The sequence below is a fragment of the Eutrigla gurnardus genome (genome assembly GCF_963514095.1).
Source record: "Eutrigla gurnardus genome assembly, chromosome: 10".
NCBI classification, from domain to species: Eukaryota; Metazoa; Chordata; class Actinopteri; order Perciformes; family Triglidae; genus Eutrigla; species Eutrigla gurnardus.
In genome coordinates this window covers 12,267,671-12,291,456 of record NC_139924.1, presented here as the reverse complement: position 1 = coordinate 12,291,456, position 23,786 = coordinate 12,267,671, and positions in this window count along the sequence as shown.

Genomic DNA, 23,786 nt, shown 5'->3' with positions numbered 1-23,786 from the left:
GTGTGTTCTTCAATCATGATGAACGTGATGCCAAAGTTATCAATCCAATGAATTAATACCTCCCTCGTTATGTATAGATCACCTGGACAGATCAGTCACACATCTATTCTATATCTATTTTTACATGAATGAGTTCCACCCCCTCGGTGCAGTGCGCCCGCCGTGTTGTCGTAAATGATTGTTTTGCATTGAGTTTCCTGAGTACCCTGGATGAGTTGAGAGACTGCTCTATACAAACACGCCGAGTGGTTGTTATTTCAGCAGTGATGCCCGGCGCACCAGACACAGAGGGCAGGCTATCGATCGGCCGTCGCTGAGCATGCAAAGCAGCAGTCTGAAGGAGACACCAGAAAGACAGTTTGGAGAGCGCAGCTCATATAAAGCAAGAGCGAGAGAGGTGGGGAGGCCTGAGTGTGGTGGAGAATACTGATTTGTGAGGGAGTTCAGGCTGCACTGGGGAAGATTTTGAGGTAAAAACTTGGATTTAGTCTTGTGAGGCTGCACCACTGATCCATCCTCATGAACCTGCGAGGGGAATGAAGACGAAAGGATAGACTTACATGTCTTTCTTTACAGTGTGTCTAATGTACGTTGGATGTGTTATTGTAGAATGATCCCATGAACAAATGCAGTTCAAGTCCAAAAGCAAAAATACATTTTTAACCTGTTTTAAATTTGAATGTAACACTGATGCCTCTATGTTGTTATTCTAAATGAATTGACTCCTCACAAAATCAGACAAAACTATACTATACCAGTTATTTTATACTTCATGCAGGTTTCTCCTCACAGAAAAAACAACTTCTCTAAACTCATCAAAGTTCTCGATTTTCTCCATCTGTGTTGTCAAATGCACGGACCAGGCGGCAACCTCTGTTTCTGAAAAGTGAAGCCAGTGCTTAAGTGCCTTAGACTTGCATTCTTTCTACTGGCCATCAGAGGGCGACTTTTGACTCAGATTGCACAGAAGTCTCATTTGATTTATTATTTCAGTAAACATTGTAAACATGAATATATGGTCTTAATCTCTAGTTTAAAGTCTTCTTCTTATCTTCCATTTAGAGTCAAATAGACTGTAAAGCAAGGTTTAAGGCGGGGCTACTTCTATGACCAGTGAGCTACATAGAGCTGAAGGAAAGCATACACCTTTCACATCTGACATTCATAAATATTAGACACAATCAGATCACATGAATGGGAACTGTAAAGGCAGAGTTATCCTTTTTTTTTATTGAGTTTTGTATAATTGTGAATATTTTATGTCCATTGACTGGATGTGCTACGTCCTCCTTAGCCTTTCCGTCAAGAAGGATGCTCCTCACTTTGCTAGATCACAAATGACCCTCTGGAAAACTTATGGATAATGTATGGTGTAACATCAATGCAAGAACAGTTTCTGAGAAATTAATATTATTATATACTCCTCTGTCGTTTTATTGCAGTTAGCGCTGAGGTCACAAACCATCCAATCACTTTACTGGTGATATCCAAGAATGTGATATAAGTGGCGTTAAAATGAGCTTGGATGAAAAGTAAAACAGGTACGCATTTCACGAGTAAACAATTAGCCATGAAACACAAACCAAATAAAAGATAGTGAAGTAATCATATCAGTTCCTATTAGTCAAAGGAGCTACAATCATCAAAAGGCTTGGATTCAGGATTCTAGCTTCTTTTCAAAGCTCATTATCAATGTTCACAGCATTTTCAAGCGATTCCTTACAGTATGCTGTAAATCATTAAATAGTGAGAGGGAACTTTATTCTATCATTCAAATACGATTGACCATACTGTAATTGAACGCATCTGTCTGCATTCTATAGGCAGATAAAAGTGATGCCAGTGATTTTGACATTATTTATCCATCCTTAAGTTTAAGCATTTTCCTAGGAAATATTATTAGCTATCTATGTCCACCGAGAATTTGATCCGTTCCTATACTCAAGCATTTACACAATCAAGGGAGTGTAAAACATTCCATTGAATACCAGAATGCAATAGTAGTAGTATCCAGGGGTTTCAACAAGGTGGCAACATTGGCCCTGCATAGTGCAGTCTAATTTACTCTCTAATCCTTGTCCTCACATTCTGCAAATCCAGGCTGAAACTCATCACTGCGGTGAGAGCACTGGGAAGGTGTTAGATTACAACAACTAACCGGCTGGGACTGCCTTTCACACCTTGTCCCATCACACTATTAATGACTGAAATATACAAATGTGCAGGATCTGGCTCAGTTTATGCCATTATAAACGTTGGCATGAAGTGTAGTAACAATAAGGAAACAGTGGGGGCTGAACTCGCTGAGTACTCTCTGGAACAATGTTCACTTTCAGAAAAGGGTTACGATATGTTTGATTAGGATTCAAATTTTGTCTGAGGCCAATATCAATTTTATTTATCGTAACTATATAACACTGTTATGACTACTTTACGAAAATATCTCTTTACTCAGGCAACCCTGTCTTCTTTAAATACATGTATATAACTAAGAAAAAGTTAAGACTCTGGTTTAAGATTCTTTCAAACCAATGACATACGAAAAGATGTGATGACATTCTCAATATTTCACCAAAAAGACCAAAAAGAATTCAGACCATATCCATTTCCTCCACACGACTCTTGACATGGTGATGACTGAGCCAGCCACTTGCAGCTAACAGTGCAAACAACACAAACAGTGTAAACAACAGCAACATTGCTCCCAAAACTGTCCATCTGAGGGGGAAGTGGAGGGGAAAGGCTTCATTTGCAAAAGTCAATTGCTAAATTGAGAGACTCCGTAAGTTTTGCAATTTAAACAAAATGAATTGCAGTTTATAGATGATGAGATTTATACATGATATAGCTGATATCAGAGGAGGGCCTCAATCCCACCACTGAATGGCCGCTATTCAATGTTTTCCTGGGTTTATCAAATCCTTCTGAAGGTGAAATACTTTTTTTAAACAAAAAACCTGAGTCGCATCTGTTTTTTTTCACAACTACAAATGCTACGGTGTTGAAATTTGGGGTGCTATCCTGTTAAACCAATTATTAGTTACCTCTTTCTTATTGTTCGATATCTATGTCAAGAGGGTAAAACTTCTTTTTTTTGTCAAGTATATTCTATATTCTGATATCTCCTATACATCTCTGTTGTAATAATCTGTTATCTCTCTTATGTTGCCAGAAACCTCTCTAACATCTCACCAAACTAAATGTAGACCATATTGCACTGTTGACATCGCAGGTCTTCCTATATACCAACCTCCTTCCTGCACTATTCAGTAATGATGTATGAAATAAAAATGTGGGGAAACTATCATTGATCTCATGTGTTGGACCAGTAAAGGCACTAAGCTCTCTCCAGACTTCTGCTGTCAGAGCATAAAGCTTAAAAGGGCAATGAATACGATTTTTCCTGCCCCATAGCACACGATGACCCTAATATATCTGCAGGGGCTTGACAGGGTTGTTGATCAATACTGATGACTTAATGATTACTTGGCCAGGTACTCAGAACTCCAGCTTTCACTTTCATGGCCATTTTCTTTTTTGGAGGAAAACCTTCCCACTGCTGACAAGTCAGTAGAGGTCGCACATTATTTACTGTTCTGTAAAAAACTAAATATACTCTGACCTCCAGGTGGTCATGATAAAAAAAGTACATAATCAACATATATTTCTGAAAATCTTCATATAATACCTTTTTATTATTTTTTTTATGTTGTTTTATTTCAAATAAATATCCCCAAATGTTCTATTTCTATTGAACAGTTTCCTTTAAACTATCTCTATGCTCCCCACTAGAATGACAGTTTGCCAGTAGTATTAGCGCTTTGAGCCCTTTGTGCCAACGCGAAAATAGAGCAATAAAACTGTAGTTAGTCTTGAAGACTTTCCAGAGCTTCAATGTGGCTGCTGAGATTTCTAGACTATTGATTGCTAATGGAAATTGTAGCCTGATGATGGCGCTAATGGAAAGCTCAGTGAGCGCTCAAATTAATAGGCTTCATTCACTTTGGACACAGATGAAAAACATCACTATGGCCCATGTATCTATGTCTGGAAAAAAACATGGGACGGACAGAAATAGAAATATATTCCTGGATATCAGTTTGAAAATATATTTGATTAAAGAAAAGTCATCTGCAGTTGACCAGTGGATGGACTTTTGCATAGACCGCAGGCTTCCAACATTTTCCCCTCCACAAGTAAATATGGAATCCACCCAGGGGACTAAGTTGTGTATACCATGCTGTAAGTGGCCCCCACTGAGCTGTAATCTGATCAGTGTTGTGAAAACAATTCTGATAATGCTGTGGAATTAAACCGATGAGGCCCCCCGTCGACTGTTACATTTGAAACCGGTGGCACAGAAGCCGGGGCTAATGACTCAGCTCGCAGCTCAGATTGGCTGGGAAAATGGGCTTGAATAGTACTTAAGGGAGCCCTTAATATCGAATGCATTGTGAGCGCATTAGCTACAGTAAAATACTGTACAGTGAGCAGGAGTTTAGCAGGACCAGAGGTTGGTTTGATTGGATGGATAGAAAGTCTGAAGCCTCCATTGTTGACTACACACCAGAACACACTAAACATGTTCCATTTAATGCATTAAAAAATACACAACATTATGTGAACTGTATTGTTGAATTAGAACCGAATTTAAGAACATTATACTGCAGCGTATGTTAGATTAGGGACAGAATAACTAGATTTATACATTCTGAAGTTTTTTTCCCACACCCAGAACACATTGATACACATTTATAATATCTTTTCTGTGATTTATTTATTTATTTTTTGCTTCTGTTTGCTGTAAATCCCACTGTAGGACTAATAAAGTCTTATCTTATCTTAAAGCGGTCACTACAAAACAAATGTACACATAAAAAAACTAAACTCATCCACATTTAATGTACTGTATCTGTGGTGTACCAATATTATTCCTGGCGACTGGGCTGATTGTTGAGGTATGACTACTTGTTTGGTAAGTTATGAAGAGCACCAGATCAACATTCAAAATTCTACTTAATTTAAGGTATGTAGCTTTTAGTCGCAAAACTTATAAACTAGTATTAAAACTAAAAGTTTGGGAGGTAGCATCAGCCATCAGCCCTCCCGTTGACAGACATTTTTCTTGTGTGGACTCAGTTCTGCAGACCTCTCCCTGACTGGCTGGAAGGACTCTATGGAGAGCAGCATTCTTAAGATCTCTCTCTCTCTCTCTCTCTCTCTCTCTCTCTCTCTCTCTCTCTCTCTCTCTCTCTCTCCCTCTCTCTATCTGAATAGAGAGGAAGTTAGCCTCTCTCGTCCACAAGGGAGTCATAGTCATTCATGATGAGACTGAGCCTGCAAAAAAAAATAATTCAAAAGCATCTAGTGCATCCAGCTGGGTGATGGGGTTCCCCATCCCACCACACCAAAGGGAAGAATCTGCACTTTGCTGTTGACTGTCAGTGCTACAAGTACGGCTGTGTGTGGAAACGGTGCTGGTGCCGATCAGAGAGAGAGCCGTGAAAATCCAGATCCACAACTGGCTGATCCTCGCTGCGTCCAGGCAGGAGGGGCACAGACCTGGTCATCCAGCATGTCACGCAATTGGGCAACCATGACAAAAGCAGCCTGTAGCCGAGCCAGCACATGCTCTACTAATGTCTGCGTCTGGACTCCCACACCATGACAGTGCATCTGTCAGTTCATATTTAAAATGTCTCCCTTTTGGGTTTTTTTTCTCAAAGGTGAACACAGGACAAGTAATTTACTAAGTAGTTACAGTATGAATGCTGTAGTAAACTCATACAATATAAACTATTCATTACAGTCACATAATAAACATCTATCACCGAGACAGATGGTGGTATTCCTCTATCATTTCTGTATTAAAACTTGATGCTCCTCTTGTTTTGAAACAAGACACTACTGTCTGATTTTTATCATGACTTCATCTGCAATCACACCATCTGCTCGGCTGTAAACACCGCACTCTAAAAACCCAACTCACACAAGATTGTCTGTGTTTAAGAGTTAATAGCAGTAAATCATAGCATTTGTCTCCCCATCTCAATCACTCTCTCAAAATGTGAATGAATAAAACATCGTCTATTCTTCCAGAGGCGTAAGTGATGAGAGGTCACGATCTGATGTTAAAGGTCCCAGGCCTACGCATATTCCCATTGGCCGAAAAACGCGTCTGGCGAGCAATCATGTGCGTGATCAATACCGATAGCAAACAGCGCTTGTGTCATGGTGACAATTAGAGGTTTGGAGATTGCGCGGGGGCTTGTATTCAACAGGCTATCCAGGTGCATGTGATTTGGTAGAGCCGCAAATAACGACAGCTACACTGTAATTTTCATTACTGAAGAGCTCGGCTGTGGGTTTCACCACTGCATCCAACAATTTGTATCCAGGGTTTAGCCATATACTCATGTGTGTGAGTGTGTGTGTGTAGGTTTGGGTCAAATAGGGACTGTGTGATAACACTTTCTATGACTGTATCTACATTTCACTATCAAAGCACTCGGAGTCATAATGCACTGATAACACACAGATCCGTATCAGGACTAACAAAAAACCCGATAACAGCATGGAATAAAATGCTATAGGTTAAATCGGTGGGGCTGATCTAAATTACAGGATATCTATCATGTCATGTATTCTAATAGGGACATTACGACAGCATTTTGCTGTACAAATGAATGACCATGATGAATCGTGTACTAGTGTTAGGATGCAAGTGAACACATTCAAGCGCACACAATGATGTTAAAGACCCAGTGAAATGTTATGTTATTTGTTCATGTATCTCTTGTTATATGCCAAATATGTTAAAAAACAAAACAAAATCACTGTCACAGTATTTATAGCAGTAATTGTGTGGTCTGCAAAATGAAGGAATATCGGTTTAGGTTCACAACCACGACTCGACTGTATTCATCATGCTTACAGAGATTCTTATTATCTCGCGCTTTCACAATAAACAGTGACATCCAATGAATACACATGAAACCATCAAACAACACTAAATGTGCCCCTTCCTGGTTGCCACTTATGTGGTTGGGAACTGGTAACTGTTATTTGAATCTCTTCATGAATTCTACTCAAATGGCATTGGGTGTGTCACAACTACAGAATTTGGAATCTTTCAAAATCTTAAAATTAATCTCTCAATGTGAATTTCAAAATGGTTTACATAGTTTGTTTGTTTTAAAATTCCAAGTTTGTCGACAGCCAAAATGCAGAGGCTTCGAAACTGTAGTCCACATACCAATGGGTGACGTCAATATCATTATGTCCACTTCTTATATACTACTGTCTATGCCTGTACATGAATTATCTACAGTGTAATATCTGTGAGTCCTGGTACAAGGCATCAGAAAGGCAGCAGTTCCTGAGCCATGGAGTAACATGGAGTACAAACGAATTATGCTAATCCTTGTCAATATTATGAAAAATTCTATCCATCCTGATTCTCAGTAATACAGAGAGATTTGATTTTCAACAATTTGCTTTAATTTTGGCCCCTGTGTCCTTCTTGTCTTTGCTACTGCCATGTACTGTGTACCCACCATCGCCAAAAAGAGATTGAAGAGTTCTAATATTGCCGAACAGAGAAATAAAGATTCATGCTTTCCGTTTTGATTGATTTTAACGTGTATGTTCTGGCTAGAATGTGAAACAAAGTCTCATAATAGTTACATACGGTCCATTGCTGCCACAAATGTTATGAGCCAGAGCAATCCCTTCAGTCATAGCCACCCACATTTTGCCTAATTTCTTAAGAATAAGCATGAAGGAGGGAGAAAATGAGAGACTCAACACATAATCTACTTTCCCTTCCTTGGTGAAGGCAGCCAGCTTCTCTTACTGTAAAACACTAAAAGTAGGATTTCAGTCCTTGCCTGACAAACACAGGACTGACTTCCCATTTACACATCCAGCAGACACAACATTATTGAAGCGTTCATGTGTGTCTGACCACATGCCAAATATATTTTCTAGATTTACTTTTCTGTTACCTCTGTTTTGGTCGCCACCAACAAACATATCTGGCTTTACAGCTGCTAAATACTTCACTGTGTTCACCATCTAGTTTGAATGTTGTGTGTCTTTTGTCTGGTGCTGGACAGGTTACTTAAACAGCTAACTGCTTCTGCTGATGGAAACAAATATTGGTGAGATTGCAGGGACTGAACCAAAAGAGTAAAGTCGTGGGCAATAAAATGAAAACAAACAAGAACCTTGTAAGACAGTAGGAGCAAAGATCGCTACTTGTTCTCTTGTTGGCTGCAAGAATTAACAGAATAGACCCAGCAGCTTAACTCTATTTATTTATAATTATATATTTATGGCTGAAATGTCCCGACGAAAACTGGAAAAAATCGTTCTCATTTAGAACCAGACCACTTATCTACTTTGAACTGGCTTATATGGCAAACTGACCCAGGCAGCAAACTCCGGTTCTGAAAAGTGAAGCCAAAGCTAAGGTACCTTTAACATGCATTCTCCCTACTGGCCATCGGGGGGCAACTCCTTTGGTTGTAAAAGCAACGTTTTTTACATATACATAGATGTGTTTCCTTTTAATTATGTATGCTCCAGTACTATGATTTTTAAAGGGGCTCACCACTGACTTTACATATCAAAGTGCATTTACAGTTGCCAATGTGAGTTACAGCGATGAGTGTGCAATGCTGAATATATGTTGCATATGCTATGGAGATGAAATGTGCCGCGATGTGCTGATTTAATAAATGCCGTAACTGCAAGAATTGCAGAAATTCTTCTTCTTCAAGTTCTAAACTTCTACCAGCCTTATAGTTCTGTTCAGTAATATTCTTACTGAATTGGATACATAGACTGTATATAAGAAATGGACGTAGTCATTGTGACATCACCCATTCATTTTTGGACTACAGTTTTGAAGCCTTGAGTTTGGCTTTTGGCCGTTGCCATCTTGGGGTTTTTTTTGCAACCAGAATTGACATGAGGGTGGAGCAAAGTTTAACAAATGCTGAGCATATCTCTCACAAAAAGACATGAGGCGACCACATTTTACTGTTCATTTTCATTAACTGAAAACAAATCTCCCAGAACCACACCATGGTAGTGACCTGTCAGTCACAAGTAAGCGACGCCCTAAATCATACTCTGCTTTATCTTCTATTTGACGATTATTATTAAATGAACATCATGCTGTATTGAAGAAAACTTGAGACAATAAACAAATGTCCACAATGTTTGCTGAGATAATAAATCAAGTGAGAAGTAGGGTCATTTTCCCTTACTTCCATGCAATCAGACTTGCAACCAGAGAAGCCCCCTGATGGTTGTTTAAGTTTAAGGCCCTTAAGCTTTGACTTCACTTGTAAGTTCTGGAGGTTGCTGCCTGATGGGATCCAGAATAGTAGCAGTATAGCAGTAGTTGTCGTTGTACACCAGTGGTAGGAGTAGCTAATAGCAATTACATAGACAGTCTTCATTGAACTTAATATTTCCTATGAATTGAGCTAATCCAAATGTAAGTCTAATAAGGTTGTAAAAGGTTTTATGCTCTTAAAAAGTGAGCCACACAGAAATCAGACATAATTGTAAACATACTGTAATGACGAATGTCCAAACAATGGCGACCCGGCCCCAGTAGCAGGCTGTGCTTGAATGGCTGAATAGTGACAATCCCAGTAAAAGTGTTCCACCGACAGATGCAACTACTCATGTATCACAAACTCTCGACATGGCCTCCGTATTCCACGCATGCAAAAAAGGAAGAGGGATTCGGGGCCCGAGCGGTTCCCAAAGATCACAGCATTTGAATAATGTGAGTTGAAGGCACCTTTCTTCGCGAGCCGGAGAGATTAAAAATTGCAAAACGTGTAAACGTCTTTAAGAAGCTGAGGCTCAGTGATAAAACATGATGCGTGCCTCTGAGGTTGAGAAGAAGGCGGGGAAGGCAGGCGTGAGGAAACACATGGACTTTGGCAAATGTGGTCTCAACAGGATGTTCTGGGCTGGGTTATACCTTCACTATGACTGCTAGCCTTTTTCCGGCTGCTGGTAAGCCTTCAATTAAATGACGGCTACCTTTTTCAAGTCACTAATCCTCTTACAGTTTGGAACCCTACCCTTTGCCATACGGAAAAAAATACACACATACACAGGCATGGCGTGTGTGTGTGTGTGTGTGTGTGAACAGTTAGTCTTCAGCCTCACCCTCCTGCTGCCTGTCTTACAGTCCTCCTGCCTTCTGGTGCCTTCTTAACTTGACAAAAGAGGCTGTTCTTGTCACAAGCTGAGCCTGGAGGCAAAGTCTGTATGAAGGGGGGGGGTATGTGGCAAACCTGAACCTATGTCATACATAAACATGACAGTCATGACGAATATATATTGCATGTAGCTGTCTTATTATGAATAACAAAATGCAAACAGATGTGCTTCAAGTGTCATTCAGTTACTTCCACTTTGCAGCACTGATTAACAGGGCAGCCTTGTATAACTTGACATAGCTTGCCATCACAATTCTTCAATGTTTCTATCATCCTCCTTATTTTTTTGCTTATATGTGAATATTGACTCGGTTTGATTACTTCACGTCCCCTCAGTTCATCCACCTCACTTTCCACATCTCTCCAATCATGCATGTTGTTGACTTGAGCCCAAAGAACATTGCTTTCTAAATCGTCCGCGCATTTGAATTCACGAGAAATACACTTCAATTGAGAATGGGAGGATATTGGATGACATCTGTAAATAAATACCGGAAATGTACTTGCTAAAGGTTTTTTTTTTCTTGCCCAAAGTGATTAAATAGCGAAAAGCAGGACAATTAGGAATCATAGGTCATTTTAAGGGAGGCCAGAGTAAGTGTGGAAAAGCACCTCAAAACTGTCAAGGTTTTATTTTTGTTCATGTTTCAACACATTCACAGCAAACATGCTCCTGATTTAACCTAACATTTCTCCTCTGACTGCAGCATCTATGGTGCTCATGAATTATCCTGCGACCATAATGCTTTATGGCCATGCATGTGTGACCACATAATAATTACTGGTACATATAGGAACATGGGTATAACTTTATCGACAGAAATTAAACCAATTTAAGAGTCTTATGAACGTTTATGACGAGACATCTGTGGGAATTCGGTCTATTTTTTCTTGTAATTGTGATTATAGGACTTATTATAATCCCTTTGAGTTACTCGAGCCAGACACACAGACGTTTGCCCTCACTGAAGCTATTGATCAGGATGAGGCACAGACCTCTGTAAAACGAGAGGTGTTCCGCTATAATCAGCCAACACTGAGTATTGATTGGCCAGTGTCAGGCGAGTCGAGCAAAGGGAGGACACAGTCAGAGTCATGGGCAATTAATGGTCTCCATGCCACAGTGACAAGTCCTCGCTGCTCTCCCCCCGCCTCCCCCTCTATCTCCGTCAGGCAATTAAAATCTATTGTAATGGGTTTATACACACAGCAAATATGCATCTGCATTTGTAATACTTGGAGGGTGCATGCATATTAGAAAACACACAATGCAGAGGATTGTTTGGAAATAGAAAATGTAATCAGTTCTAAACAAGCGGACTGTAAAAGGTGATGTTTTTTTCTACAGACTGCTGTGAGAACACATATTAGTATTCCAGCCAGGGAGGAGATCATGTGTTCAGTCGTGTGTGTGTGTGTGTGTATCGTCCGTCTGTCCGTGGCTTTTCTTGTCAACTACTGTGTCTATCACCCCAATATGTTTTGTGCTGATGTATACCTGTATGCACAAGGACCTCTCATGGTTGCGGTGGTTCACACTGTTTGTAAAAAAATATTTTAGGCTGCTTCCTCACCTGTAGTTGGGTTCATTTGGTCTGGACCAAGGGAATAACATTATACATTGTTGCATTTTAGTTCTGCTCAGGTTCCTGTTCACACTTTTTCCCAAACGATCTAGAGGAGTAAACAGGAAGTTATACAGACCGGTAACTCTGTGATTGGACACTTTTGGCAGTTGTTATCCTGCTTCATCAGGACCAACGTGGGGAAATACATTTCTGGTAAATGTCATCAGTTTATGCAGCACATTAATGCTTCTGATGTGTATATTTGGTTATTTGATTAACACATGATTATAAATATTATAACTATTGTTAAACCAACTGCATGTTATCGTGAATAATGGCAGAGTCAGGAGTGTACTTTAACCTAACCTGATGGGTTAGGTGTGAAAACACCCTTTTTTACTGTTTCATACTGTCATTGCTAAATCCTCACTCCTCACAAGTGAGCCCACAAGTGATCAACAACTGCTTCAGTTTGGAATCTTGTTTCCGCTACAGATTAGGAATTGTTCCTGTCCAGATGTGCACACCCTGGTAACGACGTCAGTAGTATTCCTGATCCACTTTTCCATCAACAGTGATTCATATGATCGTGACCCAAAGGAGCCGTCCAGTGTGCTTGCAGTGCAGTTTGCCCCTAAATAAACAGTGCAAAAGTACTCCTGAATAGAGCCGGAGTGCAGCAAACTCAGTGTCTTTTTATTGGGCATCAACATCAAGTTTAGGTGTGTTTTATTAAAGCCTAAAATGTGTTTGATAAGCTTAAAGTCTAAACGGCGGATTAGACAATTGCAATAATGTGCCTTGTGTGGCTAACTGCTACTGCTGGACAACTCAGTTCAAATGGTAAATATCAGGATCTTTTAGGAGGTTCATATACAGCAACAGAAGACAGCGTTGAGTGATCAGTGATCTGAACTTCATGTCAAAATTCATCAAAATGCCTTTCAAATTGAACATAAAGATTAAAAAACAAGAAGTCCCGCCAGCATTTTTGGCATGTTTATCCAATTAAAAAAAAAATCAAAGATACTTTATTTTAAATTGGACTGTTTCTAAGACGGTAATGTATTTGTGTTGTATTATTTATATATATTTTGTTTTACCATTTCACAAAGCCACTGTTTTCCATGAAATTCTAGATGCAGCAGAATCAGAGGATTGAAAGTTGCTTGAGTATATTTACAGTACATACAGTATATGCAGGTGCTACAGATGTCCTCTCTCCATCAGAAACCAACTTGTGTATTTCCCCAAACGTTAAAAACACCAAAAACACATCCATACATTTACTTATAATTAAAACCCCCAAATTAACTAACATATTACTGAGGACATCCGTTTCTTCCACGCTAGATATGGCCTTTCTTCACAAACAATAACTATTTTTTCCAAACACACGTACGCGCATGACTGTAACAGGTCACAGTCACGTAGACTGGCTCAAAAATCATGCTTATAGGAATGCTAATGAAAATAAGGTTCCTGTAATGACCAATCAAAGCAGAAGAAAAAAAAAATCTCATTATCTGTCAATATCAGTGCAAGCTTCTCCGAGCAGCGAGCCTGGCTGGGACACAGTGATTTACTGTCCAATTTACAACGGCCCCTGTATCCGTTTCAATCAAATCTCCAATATTAACACCAAGCAATAATTCCTTCTGCTTTATTACAAATGTAGCCCTCCTATTCGATAAATCAGCTGCCAGAAGCTGGTATAATTCACAGTGGAAATCAGGCATATTTTATACTGGCTGAGTCGCAGTCAAAATGAACCATTATTTCAGCTTTATGTTCTTTTTGTGCAGAGAGAGAGAGAGAGAGAGAGAGAGAGAGAGAGAGAGAGAGAGAGAGAGAGACTTGAGTCTCTCTTCCTACTGCAGTGATCCATTTTTCACTCTTTTACTTCGAAGTAAAACTTTGCTCGATGCTTTTGACACAGTTCACACAGGTAGCAGATAGTTTATTAGAGAGGACCTTTGTGGCTATTAAAATAATACAACGAGGACTTGGAAGGACACTGGTGGAATGTTACATGGAGCTTCTATTACTGTAAATGTTTGAGTGCTTTCACAGCTGAGTGACTAAATGTCTTTGTTAACTGTCACAAAGCACAACAATGGGGCCTGGAACCAAACTGTTCGTTTTAAAGAATCCACATCATTCAATTTTAGCAGTTTACTTTTAATTTATCAAGATAAGCCTTGTTTTATTCATTAGTCCTGCAAGTCAGTTAGTTAAAAGCCGAATAGAGTTCATTACTTGTAATGAGTTTGGAGAGTAATGGTGCATTTGAGTGTTCCAGGTAAATTTGTGCATTTGTGAGGACGATTCAGAGTTTACCACCGGGACATTGGGCTGCAGCCAATGAAGTGCAAGAGTAAAGTATCACTTCAACTTAATGGACAACTGCCAAACAATGAGAATATTTACATGCACATTAGTATCCTTGTTTTGATCATTTGAGATATGTCCTTTACATGTTCTGTATTTCTACATGATCATCGGATTGTCTGCATGCAGGCAGGTCTTGATTCTTCAACATCTCATCCATTCATTTTTGTAACAAGTTACCTCAACAGTTGCTAATGAACCCATGCAGTTAGGCAAGGCAATTTTATTTGTATAGCGCCTTTCAACAACAGGGCAATTCAAAGTGCAATATAAACACTGATAATGAAAACTAGAGAAACAACAATTTAAACATGTTAATCGGGCAGGAAAGCCTCCGGTTCTGAAAAGTGAAGCCATCTCAACTGCCTTAAACCTGCATTCTCTCTACTTGCCATCAGGGGGCGACTCCTCTGGTTGCACAAAGAAGTCTGAACACATGGACGCTGATGAAAACATGATCTTCTTCTCACTTGATTTATCTCAATAAACATTGCAAACATGAGTTTATATTCAATCCAGCATGATGTTCATTTAGAGTAAAATAGACCATAAAGCAGGGGATGCTTGAGGTTGTGTCTACCTTGTGATTGACCGGTTGGTACCATGGCATTGCTACCTCGTTACCAATGTAATTATCTACTAAGATGACTTTAACACTTAGCTGTGAAGTTGACCTTGTTAAAGGGTTCAAACCAGAAGCCAGAGAGAAAATCATTGTAAGGTTTGCCATTTCTATGCCATTTTACTTTTTATTTCACAAGTTAGCCTGTTGAAGTTAACATTAGCCTGTTTGGTGACGAATGCAGCTATACCTTAAATTTTTATGTAAGAGTTATGTAAGACTGTGAGACACTGTGTGAACATTAAGCCACCTTTTATTCTAATTGTATTTGAAATATTGCTCATTTGTACTCTGTCTGTCATTGTGTTGCATGTTTCTTCACATAAAAAAGTGTAGAGGCATTACAGGAAGTGGAGGGGATCAATACAGGGCTATGATATGGCATATTAATACCATTTTAAAAAGTGGTTTGTGAAAATGAATGAGCGAACACACTTTTACTGTGTTAAAATGCCAGATTACATTCTGTTACAGCAGAATGTCTTGGCATTTAAAGACAAAGAAGATGACACATGAGAAACATATTTGGCCAGCTGACTATGGCATGTGTCCTCCAAACAATGTTAGTGGGTATCAACATCAGGCATAAATACCACCAATAAACAAATAAAGCCACTTGTCGCTTGAGAGAAGGTTCATCCATCATGTCCGAAAGAAACAAATTTCTGGAACAAATGACATCATCAGAACTTGTCCTAACCTCATTCACGTCCTGTTCCAGTGACTTGATCAACAGTTGTATCGCTGTGTCTCGGCCCAGTTACTGATGGCTCTCTCTCAAACGCTGCCTATCTCATTACAGTAATGAACTTTATAATTACCTCCACCCCCTCAGAGAAGAATGAAGGCCATTAAGACACTGGGATTGGCTTTTATATCATGCACTTAGCCCAGGACACTAACCAGCAGCCATTTTCCATCTCAATAAACTCCCACATCCTTCAAGCCGTTGACAACACTTCCCTTCTTTCCTCAGAGTGACAGGGGTTAAAACATTTCCATGCAAAATAAATGGCAGTAAGTTTCAGTGCAGACTTTAAAATGTCTCATAACTGCGAGCTGAGGCTTTCTCTCAACTGTCCATCCACGGACACTTCTAACCAATAACGGCACATTCCATAGATTTTAGAATATGGCCTGTACCATTCAGAGACAATCCCATCAAAAAATAAATGACACTATGAAACGCTGGAGTCTGAAAATGACTGCAAAATAACGTCAACGGTTCACACAGGTTAACAAAAAAACTCTTGTCAATTAAACCAATAACGAGCTAATCTTAACTCCATAACCAAAGTAATTTTAGATCAGCATGGGGTTCTTACTCCCACAAATATTTAGTTGTTTGGAATATTTAGGTCCATTTTATTCTCATATGTCATTATTGGAATTAGTAAAGTAATATTAAAGAATAAAGTGGGAATATAGAGTTCACTGCTCCGTGGGTGAATTAATCCAAAATCATGGCAGCATCCTGTTCATGCATCATGATAATTTCCTTCTTTAATTATTTATTTGTCTCCTATGGGAGTTGTAGGGAACTTTATATTAACATACATTTAATATTTTCTCATATTTGTATGTTTGTGTGTCTGTGCTGATATGGCGGTTACTGCTGATAGTGCCGTCCCGCCACCATGGCTCATGGAAGCGTGACACCCACCCTTCCATTCCCCCTCAGTTTAACACGGTGAACTCTGTCAGCAATATTGCCATCGTCAGCGCTGTGTGTTGCTGTTCACAACCTTAGCTACTAACTGCTACCTGCCGCCACAGCCATGCTGAGAGCTTGGGCAGACAACCCTGGCTTTATAGGTTGGAGCTGCTGTTGTAGTGGGTTGCTTGCTGTGATTGGGTGCAAAACCATGTGTTTTGTCTAGATCTGGGTACAACAAGGACTAAATGCAGATATTGTGGTACTTTTGGATGAGTACTAATATACTTCTATTATCCATTATAGTTTTGACATGTCCAGAGATCCATAGCTCACCATACCTGGGGAACAGAAGTGACCATATTTGGACTGCGGAGGATCTTACGAACACAAGCAGCAGAGCGGCAACAGCAGAGCCTTACTGGATCTGGATCCATTTGGATTCTGGTATGAAGCTGTTAACAAAGTTAGCTTCTATAATTGAAGGTCAACTTTACAGCGAAGTCTTGTGAGCAGTAGCCTGGATGTTCACACCAGAAGTGCAATATAGATAGACAAATGTGTAATGTAAAAAAACACAATCTCAAACAGTGGTGACACATTGCTATTTCTGATAAATAAAATCGATTATTTTTAAATTTGAGCATTTGCAAGGTTAATTGGGGGATCTGAAACTCTGGGGGAAGAGCAGGGAAAGAGGCGAGGAAGGTCAAAACCGTGGGATACATATTTTATAATTTATCAGAATGAGATCATTTGTATCACATTTAATATTTAATTTATATAATTTGTATTCGATTGTCAGTGTTTTCTTTGCCAGATTCAAGGCTGGAACTATTGCTGAGGATCATGAACTAAGCATGAAAACACGGTGCGTCCTGTGTGACCAGATGATACAATCAAAATGTAAAATAATGTATTGTACAACAGTTGGTAAAAAAAAAAAAAAGTAATCCCTGTTCATTCTGGACTGGCAGTGTATGTATTTAAAGTGTTATTATATAACCTCCTAATGACAAAGTCTTCATTAAACTCATAGAGGATTATATCATAACAAACCACCTCTCATTACCGCATCATTGTGCTACAACTGTAGATTACGAGCTAACAAGTAGCACGAGGAGCGCTTTGAGGGCATCCATGTAAGACCATTATATCAATCAGCAATTAGCATCCATGCTGTTAAAATCATTAAAAGAAAAAAAAATCCCCTTAACATTTTACTTTAATAAAACAATTGATCATAAACTGTATCTATCCTCATATCAAATGGAAGCTGATAGAAACATTACAGGGCTTGTTTGCATTTTATTACGGAGCGTTCGAGCTGTTGCACAACATCGGTCCTCAATGAGCACAACATGGTGTGAAAATAGATATTGAATTTCGAACTAATGACTTGCTGATTCACAACTTGGCTCGCGTGTAATTTCCATGACCGTAACCGGTCCAAACAGGTATTGAGCAAGTACGTATATTATAAAGCAAATACCGTCTGCATTGAAAACTAAGACTGTAACTCTACATCCAACAAAGCAATTATTAACACAAACGCAGCCATATAATTCTCCCGCACCAGCCGTGGAAACCAAAACCAAGAATCAGAATTTCATCCTGCATCTTGTCAGACCGCATTACACACATAGAACCCATTTTGAATGCATTGTGTTCGGCTTGGATTAATTAACACTTATAATGTAGTGGGGGATTCAGGCTTGTGATATAATAGGGGAGCGTTTTGGCTCGCAATGCTGGACAAAGAGTTTACCTCAAAGTGTGTGGTGTGTGTGTGTGTGTGTGTGTGAGTCAAGAACAGAACAAGAAACACCAGCCTACTGCACAACATTGTATGCTATCATGCTGAAACATATGGGCAGACAGGTCCTTTGTCACTGTAAGGGCATATTCGACATGGTTTGATATAGAGAGGCAAACAAACACAAAAGCACTATCCTACTCCCTCAATGCCAACCTGTCACTCTGTCAAGGCGCTGTGTGTGTGTGCGTGTGCGTGTGTGTGTGTGTGTGTGTGTGTATGAATGTATTTGTGACCAAGAGTAATGCAGACCATGGCTATGCAAAAGTACAATGTGTGTTATGCGGTTCAATGTGAGGAAATAGTTTACAATTCACACATTTACATGTACATAAAGCAAGTCCAAAGGTGAGAATGATGTGCACGGTTGGATATACAATTAATCCCAAACCCCACTCATCACTCATCATGCTGCAGTGTGTTTGAATGCGGTTCAAAATCCTCATCAAATGACCCGTAATGGGTTCGTTAAGTGACGGCTTTAAAGAATGTTGCTAGAAAAAAAAGAGGATAAGATTATTGTAAAACGCATGTTCTTTGTCGTTTCCTTCTGATTCGGTCACCACCTGCATGTATATCCTGAACTAAATGTACCATTTGCAGTACCTCTACAGCACCTATGGGTGTCCCTCTTTTGCTTCACAAGTCATCTCGTTGTGTTGCAGCCACTCTGGCAAGAATGACCAAGTGTGTGTGTGTGTGTGTGCGTGTGTGCATGTGTGCATGTGCGTGTGTGTGTGATCAGGACAAAGGCACCTCTGCAGAATTCACAAAATGAATATAAATATTATATTACTACATACATACATAAATATGATTATATATATATATATATATATATATATATATATATGATGAAATAATACAGTCCACACATATACATACATATAAACTGTTGCCCATAGAGTTGAAATTAATTTGTTTTCAGACACAATCCTCTGTTTATTCCTATTTAAATGCATCAGTAATGAATTTTGACCAGGTGCAATGATTACATTATGTGTCCCAATAACCCAGGTGAAATGAATGCATGCGTCACATTTGTTTGGCGCTATAAAAGACAAGACATCTGCTATGTTGTCCGTTTCCTGCTTAGAGCCTGTATGTCGTAGGTCCACGTTTTCAGAATTGTCTGAAATAATTTCCAACCAACTTCGACACAGAGCTTCCCGAGGCTATGCCTTGTCCGACGCCACTGGCAACACGCCAAAGAGTGCTCGCACTCCGACAGGATGGACACGAACAAGCAGATATTGCTGATTTGCTTGGAATATCCCAGGGTGCGGTCTGTAAAATCCTCAAAGTTTATCGAGAGGAGCGTCATTTGAAGTCACAAAAATCTCCAGGACGACCACGACTGACTACCAGATGAAATGATCGGCAACTGCTTAATCTGTGCCGTAGAAAGCGGAAAATGCCATACCGGCCTTCGCCGTTTGTGGAGAAGACGCCACGGAATCAACATTTCCCGCCGAACTGTAAGTCGAAGGTTGCTTCAGCACGGTTACCGAGCAGGACGAATACTTACTGTTCAACACAGAGCTGCTCGACTTCGCTGGGCTAGGGAGCACAAAAGTTTGCAGCGTGACATCTGGCGACATGTTATCTTCACGGACAAGAGCCGATATATCCTTAACCGTACCGATGGGAGACAACGGGTTCAGCGATTACGTGGCTAAAAGCTTCACGATGACTGCATCCAGGAAACCACTGGAGTGGTGGCGGCTCAGTGACGGTACGGGCTGGTGTTCATTATGGAGGAAAGATGCCATTGGTGGTTCTGGATGGAAAGCTCAACGCCGTTGTGTACAGGGACATCCTGGAGAACCGTTGCCTCCCACATGCAATGGTCTGGCATGGTCTATGGGTACAACTTTCGTTTGCAAGACGACGATGCTAGAGCACATAGGGCAGCTGCAGTGAGAGAATGGCCATGGCCCGCTTGCTCCCCTGATATGAAACCTATTGAGCACGCCTGGGATGCCTTAGGCCGAGTCATCAATGAGAGGGACAAGATTCCTCAAACTCTACAGGAGTTAGCCCAAGCCCTGCCCACTGACAACATCAACAAGCTTGTGGACAGTATGCCACAACGTCTTAATGCATTGATCCATGTCAGGGGTGGCCATACTCCATATACGTGACTGTGGGACATTTGAACGAGTAATATTGGACATTCCTGTTAAAGGCAAGGCAAGGCAATTTTATTTGTATAGCACCTTTCAACAACATGGCAATTCAAAGTGCTTTACATAAAACATTTAAAGCATTGGAAAACAAAGTTATTGCAATTAAAATTAAATTAATTTAAAAGCAATAGAAATTGCAGTGCAGTATAAGAAGTTCGTAAATGGTATTGTTTACTGAAAAGCAGCGCAAACAGAAAAGTCTTCATTCTTGATTTGAAAGAGCTGAGATTTGCAGCAGACCTGCAGCTTTCTGGAAGCTTGTTCCAGATATGTCGTGCATAAAAACTGAACGCTGCCTCTCCATGTTTGGTTCTGACTCTGGGGATACAGATAAACTGACCAAGGCTGAATCATTTAAACAAAAGCCTTAATCCTATTGTTTCAATATCCCCAACTTTGTTTAATCCTGACTACAGTTTATAAAGGTTGATTATGGTTCCATTTCCATTATGTCTGGAAGGGATTGATTAATAAAGTTTTGAGAAGATATACACTTTATCTGCCAAGAATAAATCACATTGTCCAATCATTTCATGGAAAGAGGTAAAAAAAATATGGTATTCCAACTTTATGAGCAACAGTGTATATAATGAAACAATTACACATGATATTCACACACACACACACACACACGCACACACACGCAAAGACACACACACACACACACACACACACACACACACACACACACACACACACACACACAGACACACACACACACACACACACAGGGTGTCGGATGTTGTGCATATTGTAAAGGCCTCTGAGACGTAATTGTGATTTTGGACTGCATAATTAAAACTGACTTGCCCATAAACAGTGGTCCTCATTGCCCCCCTGCACCTGACACAACTGTTTAGGCAGGTGAGCAGCAGGCATTCAGGAGGTGGAATCTAGACCCGCAGCCTGCAGGATCATGGGGCTGGAAACACTATGGTGGTGATTTTCAGGTTTGAAGTTTTAGAAAGTAATATTCAGGACGGTTGCTTCCTTATGACTCTAATCTTCCTATTTCAAAAATATATAAATCATGTGATGGTATTGCAACTTCCACATACACTAATAGCATAATTTGTATGTATTTAATGTATATATTGTGGTGACCCACAATTGCTGTGTGAGACATTCACCAAGGGACTGTACCTTTAAGGTAAACAGTTCCGGTTTACGACAGTTCGTGTTTACGTCAGTTACGATTTGAACTCATGTGCGAGTAAGACTCGTTTGTTTTGATGTGGAGAGTAAAGCTGACTCGACCCATCTCCGTCTCTTGTCTCATCATTTACCCGACTCCACAATTGGTGACCCCGACGTGAGTTGGATACGACTGTAAAATGTTGCACATCGACGGTGATAACAACGCGCCCGCCGCGGCGCCGGCTGCCGCTGGCGGTGCGGCTATCGACGCGGCTAACGTCGGCGCTATCTATGCTGCCACCGTCAAGTTGCCGGACTTCTGGCAGAACAACCCACGGTCGTGGTTCCAACATATCGAAGCCCAGTTCCAGCTGAGGGGAATAACACAGGACGTGACTAAATATTTCCACGTTGTAGCAGCCTTAGATGCCTCGACGACGGCCAGGTGTATGGCGCGGTTGGAGGCTCCTCCAGCTGTCGGCAAGTACGACGCGCTCAAGGGGTTCCTCGTGAACCTTTTTGAACTGTCGGAGCTGGAGAAGGCGGACCGCCTCCTTTCCCTGAACGGCCTGGGCGACGGCAAGCCGTCTGAGTTGATGGAGAGGATGCTGGCTGTGCTGGGCTCGGCGGATCCCTCCTTCCTTTTCGCCCACATCTTCCTGCGGCAGCTTCCAGCGCCCGTGCGCACTGCTCTGGCCAGCTCACCCCTCTTTGCCTCCAAGGACTACCGGGCGGTGGCTGTAGAGGCCGACAGGATTTTCCTCGCCAACAGGCAGCAGTTTGTTCATGCGCTGTTGCCTCCCCAGCACACATCGGCCCCGTTTCCGCCGCAGGGGTACGACCCGGACACCGCAGCCGCTGTGACCGCCCGCCGACAGCATGACGACGGGTGTTGTTACTACCACGCCAGGTTCGGGGCCAAAGCCAAGCAGTGTCGCCAGCCTTGCAGTTTTGGGGCCCCGGGAAAAGCCCGGGCCAGCGCTCATTAACAGCTGTGAGCGCTGGTCGGGACTGCAGGCTGTTGTTCGTCACTGACACCTTGTCCGGCCGGCGGCTGCTGGTCGATTCTGGGGCTCAGCGCAGCATCCTGCCGGCGACGCCTGTGGACACTATGGCTGGCGGCCATGGCCCCCCGATGGACGCCGCCAACGGCACACCCATTCGTACCTACGGCACGAGGTATGTGGATGTGTGTTTCGGCGGCCGGCGTTTTGGTTGGGATTTCGTCATGGCTGCAGTGTCTACGCCACTCCTGGGGGCGGATTTCCTCTGCGCATACAGGCTGCTGGTGGATGTTACCAACTGCCGCCTGATCGACGCCCTCTCCTTTGCTTCGTTCCCCTGCACGCTGGGGGGGGTGGGGGGGCTTTGTCTTGCGAACACGTTTGCCACCGGGGACCTGTATCAACGCCTGCTGGCTGAGTTTCCTGACATCACCACGCCAACGTTTTCATCGGCTGTGGCTAAGCATGGTGTGGAGCACTACATCACCACGGTTGGCCCCCCAGTCTATGCACGGGCCCGCCGCCTGGACTCTGCCAAGCTCGCGATCGCCAGGGAGGAGTTCGCCACCATGGAGCGCCTCGGCATCGTACGCCGTTCCAAAAGTCCGTGGGCCTCCCCCCTGCACATGGTGACCAAGGCTGATGGCGGTTGGCGTCCGTGTGGTGATTTCCGTCGCTTGAATAACGCCACCACTCCCGACCGGTACCCGGTACCGCATATTCAGGATTTCACCGCCCACCTGGCTGGCGCCGCCGTCTTTTCAAAGGTGGACCTGGTACGCGGTTACCATCAGGTGCCCGTCCGCCCGCAGGATGTCCCCAAGACGGCGGTCATCACGCCCTTTGGACTTTTTGAATTCCTGAGGATGCCTTTCGGCCTCAAGGGTGCAGCGCAGACGTTCCAGCGCCTCATGGATTCTGTGCTGCGGGACATGCCGTTCCTGTTCGTCTATCTGGATGACATCCTCGTTGCCAGTGCGTCCGCGGACGACCACCTGACGCATCTACGGCAGCTGTTCGGTCGGCTCAGTGAGCATGGTCTCATTGTCAACCCGGCCAAGTGCGAGTTTGGCCGGTCATCCATCACCTTCCTCGGCCACCACGTCACTCCGCAGGGGGCGGTTCCCCTCCCGGCCAAGGTGGACGCCATCGCCA